Source organism: Rhododendron vialii, chromosome 3a (genome assembly GCF_030253575.1).
Source record: "Rhododendron vialii isolate Sample 1 chromosome 3a, ASM3025357v1".
Taxonomy (NCBI): Eukaryota; Viridiplantae; Streptophyta; class Magnoliopsida; order Ericales; family Ericaceae; genus Rhododendron; species Rhododendron vialii.
The window spans coordinates 4,010,771-4,015,752 of NC_080559.1; the positions used below are offsets into that span (position 1 = coordinate 4,010,771).

Here is a 4,982-nt window from a genome sequence, read left to right on the forward strand (position 1 = left end):
CGAAATGAACCCGCTACATTCTACTGCAATTCTCACTGCTCAATTTCCTCGATCGTCAGTCTTGACTCACGTAGAATTCCAATATTCTCAGATCTCTCTACCGTTTAAGACCCCCCCCCCCCCCCCACTCTCTACACTATTTTGTTGATTTCTGAAAATATTTTCAAGTGCTAACCAAACACCGGAAAATAAAAGTTTGAAGTTTGTTTTCTGAAAAAACTTTTGACATGGAAAATATTTTACATTGTAAAACATTTTACATTGAAAAAAACGGAGCCTTAAGTGTTTTAGAGTGTTCATACAGTATGAACACTTAATCAAAGCGTAGGAAAGAAAAACTGTTTCTTCATTGACATTCGCTCAAAGTGGGGCTTAAATATTTTTAAATTTAAATTAAGGTGTCTTGCTAAAACTAACACAATGAAAATTGAGAATATTTCCAAACGAGAACACCGAAAAGGATGGACAGTATTTTCTATATTTCAGTCTACTGTCACCACAGTACAGTGCTGCCACAATGGATTCCTAACATTCTCTTTTCAGGAAAATTTTCTGTAAACCAAGTTCATTCTAGGTGCTTATTGACTAGCTAGCAGATTAATGACTGTTGTATCGAAGTAATAGGTAGGAGTTGGAGCTTTCGTTTCCTCAAATAAGTTCTATTTTTCGCATACGTTTTGCTTGAACGCAAGTGATACTGTAAATCTGTTTTGTGGAACATTGTTGCGTATGCGAATAATTCGTTCGCAAACTATGCAATGTTACGACTTATCGTCATGCTTTCAGATGTCTTTAACTTCAATAACGGAGTTGAATCCTCACAAGATCAGCTGATTGATGATCCACTAATTACCACTTTCCCAGGTGAAAGGAAGTTAACATACATATATCTAAACTTCCTCTTCTAACTCTCTGTATTTTCTTATAAATGAGGAAGTGAATATTTGTCTCAATAATCAAAGCCCATGTGGATTCAGGTTTAAGCGATTCGGCTTTTTTGCCATTCGGGCAAATACGACAAATGGGAGTTGAACATATAGTTTCTCTTTCCCCACATTGAACCAAGCGATATACTTGCTACTGGTTGGTATTTTGTTCGGAAGAATGAATCTGAATGATGCATTGTCTGGCAACTATAATGTGTTTTGATTCAGAATGATGGATGTCTGTGTGAAATATTGGTGCATTTGGTTATGCCTCTTGGCTGTTTCGTAAAAAACTGAATGTCAATTTCAGTAGTTCATTACATCAAAAAAAGAAAAATCGAATGCTCCCAAGGCGCATTACAAAATGAGAAAAAATAGGATGCACCCAGTGAGCAATTCAATTGCTCCTGCAACGCATTACAAAAAAGGAGAAATTCTGGGTGAGCCCGGGGCGCAACTTAAATGCACCTTACGAGAAGAGTGCAAATCAGGATGCACGCCCATGGAGTAATTCAAATAAGCCTGAGGCGCGCGTGATGTATCTTTCGTTAGTCATAGTTGGCTGGAGACTATAAAAGGCCAGCCTTGATCGATGTTGGGAAGCTATTTCTTTTGTCGTTTTGCGTCTGACAAAGGATAGACCACACGGTTAGCATACTGAGCGCGCGGCTCTGTCAAGAATAATTCGTTGTCAGTTTTGTTCCAAACTCAAACGTTCTTTTCACTTGGTAGGTTTTCTTCAGTTGGCTTGTGGTACGAATGCTCACACGGTTGATGGGCTGAAAAAGGAGGGACTCTTCCAAATCGCAACCATATCTAATTATAACTTTCAACTTCTAACCTCGTACGTGTGTTGTACCTTTTGTTTTGTCAATTAACGTTCTCTCCTTTTTAGCTAGTAAACGCGGAGGAAGAGCCAATACCAGTGAAATCGGCTAGTTCACAGAATCCGTCGAGTGGCCTGCAGAAAGAAGGTCTGCGCTATTCTTCTCCTTTCATGCTCAACTTGTTGAACTCTATTAGGCTTTGTTTGGATCAAAGATCTTTGATGGGATATATCAAGGGGAATGGAACGATTGAGAAACCAAAGTTTAACGTCAGGCTTTTCACTTTTCCAGTCGGCCTTTTAAACTACAAACCAGTCGGTGGAGAATCCATCTAGAGCCTCAACAATCCATTGAGGAAGCAGAATTTGTATTTGGAACCAGAATTATAGAGTTCACAGCTAAAACATTTTGCACTTTTGAGCATGTTGGCATGGAATTCAGTGGTTCATTACATCAAACAAGAAAAAAGTGAATGTTCCCGAGGAGCAATTCAGAGGCGCATTACGAAATGAGAGAAAATAGGATGCGCCCGGGGCGCGTTCAATTGCTCGTAAGGCATATTACAAAAAGAGAGAAAATATGAACGGGCCCGAGAGCAACTTAAATGCGCCTCAGGCGCATGTGATGCAGCGAAGTGAATGCTCTCGAGGAGAAAATAGGATGCGCCCGGGGCGTGTTCAATTGCTCCTGAGGCACATTACCAAAGGACAGAAATTCTGGATGCGCCCGGGCGCAAATTAAATGCGCCTGGAGCGCACTCGAATTGCGCCCGAGGAGCATGTGATATATGCAGCAAAGTGAATGCTCCCGAGGAGCCCGGGGAACAATTCTCAGGCGCATTACGAAATGATAGAAAATAAGATGCGCCCGGGGCACGTTCAATTGCGCCCGAGGCACATTACAAAAAGAGGGCACATTACAAAAAGAGAGAAAATATGGATGTGCCCGGGCGCAACTTAAATGCGCCTGGCTCACACCCGAATTGCGCCTGAGGCGCATGGGATGCAGCAAATATTTTTAATTTGTTTTTTTACTGAGTTTTTCTTGTCCGAATTGGGAAGAGACTAAAAAAAGGCAATCCTTTAAACATTATAAGGATAGTTAAAGCATAAGAGAGGCACAAGAAGCCCGTACAAAGTGATTCCGTGAGTTCCATCAATCCATGAAGACTTCATTGACATAATATTTTGATTTGCAAGTATATATACATGATTCAAAAGTTTAGAAATGGTTGAAAAATGCAAGTAATATGTGGTTCTTGGACCTGGGTGCAGTGTGCTCGTGCTTTTCATGGAGCTCTCGATCTATCTTGGGCCTAAAAAAGTGATCAAACTTTTGTATTTTTGGGGTCTGAAGATCATAACTACAAGAAAACTACTCACAAAATGAACTAACTAAAAGTCTTTCGTATTTTTGGGGTTGGTTTGTATTTTCTTTTGGGTAAGTTAAATTCATGAAAACCAAAACCATGCTACGAAAACTAGAGTTCACAACTTGAGAACTACAGAGTTCAGAACAGACCCACTAAAACATACTGATAGGGAAAGAGACCTTAGCCCCGCAATTAAATAGTTGAAAAAATTATCAATTACACACATCTGCAGATGTCAAGCTAACTAATTTGGTTCTAGACACAAAGTAGCAGAAACCGTAACTTTGTTTGGGTGGGGTGTGCCAGGTCAAGGCAATAGTGCAACACAAAGGCAATGCATGAGAGGCCGCCCCATTAGCAAGCTAATATAGTGGGCCCTCCCTCTAAAAAATTTATTTATTAATTTAATAAAGAGTGAGCCGATTGCCGACATATCAGATATATTAAACTAATAAGAATAGATACTACACTTGATCTTAGCCAGAAGGTCGAGAAAGGTATGTCTTCTCTTTTCTTGGCCTGCCTATTTTATAGTCTTATTTTCTCTCTTTGTTTTTCTGCTTAGTCGATGTGGGAAAAAAACCCCAAAGTAACAAATTGGGTTTTGCTGCTTTTGCACATATTCTGCTTGGTTTGTGCTGTCAGTTCTACATGGTTGTTTGAAGCCTTTGAGCACCTAGTGAGTCCTTGTATCCACCATTTACATTGTAACTGCTTAATCTCTTGAGTATCAGATTGCTTGGGATAAAAAAAAACCCCTCGTAATTAGCCGTCTAGATATCTAAATTAGCCCTCTAAATTGCCCAATAATGAGTTCAATACGCAGCTCTGTATAGCTTAGAATGTGATTGAGTTGGTTCTGGCTTCAGGAAGTCTTTGCTACCCTTTGAGTTCCCTTTGTTTTTTTCTTAATGAAAAGCAACTTACTGAAACAAACTTGTACTAAAGTTCATTGAGTGGACTTGTGCAGTGCGTCGAGGATCAAAACCAAACACTCACACACAAATTGAGAGAAACTTAACTATTATTGGATCATACGCAATAACATTACAAAAAAAAAACTCTCCAGAGAGCTCAACTCCGGCCCTCTGGTTATCTCTCATCACCCTCACCACAACTCTCGCCTTGGTTAATCCTGATGATGAAACGGTTTATGATAATTTAATGAAGTGTGGAAAGCCCAATGAACCTTGTGGACACTCTTACAGAATGAATGAGTACTCTAGAACTAGGGATGTGAGCATCGAATGGAGCTTAGAATGTGTAAATGGGCACAAAAATATAGTTTAGCCTTTGTCGCTCCGATGATCTTTGAATGGTCTCCCTTCGACGAACTTTTCATAAATAAACTTCATTAATTTAATTGTTTGTTTCCATAATACTGTGAAAACCTTATTCATCATTATATAATTGGTTTTAATTTGATTTAAAATGAATACGATACAAGCGTTTTATTGAAATAATGTGTTTTTCAACCAATTGAGGGTAAAATGGTCATGTATTTTGATGTGCAAATTATTTTTCATCGAAACCAATTCAGTAGGAAAGTGGATTGGACAAGCTTTCTAATGGTTCAAACCACGAGCGAATTGGAGTTCGCGAGTGTCTGGGGCAAGTCCGCAAAGTTGGGATTTGTTGTGCCATTTCAAGATGCGCCCGGGGCACAATGAAATGCGCCTGGGCGGGAAGGATTGCGCCAGAGACGCATTAATGCTGCTCAAACTTTGCGGACTTGCCCCGGACACCAATTTGCGCGTGGTTTGAACTGTTAGAAAGCTTATCCAATTTTCTTTCTATCCCAAGTAGCTTGGATAAAATATCATTTGTACATCAATTGAAGTGATCATTTTACCCTCG

At 39.7% G+C, this 4,982-nt stretch overlaps 1 pseudogene; it reads right to left on the reverse strand.

Annotated features, from left to right (window-relative positions):
• Positions 1-3,419: 3,419 nt before the first annotated feature.
• On the reverse strand, positions 3,420-3,626 carry LOC131321530 (U2 spliceosomal RNA; annotated as a pseudogene).
• Positions 3,627-4,982: the final 1,356 nt, after the last annotated feature.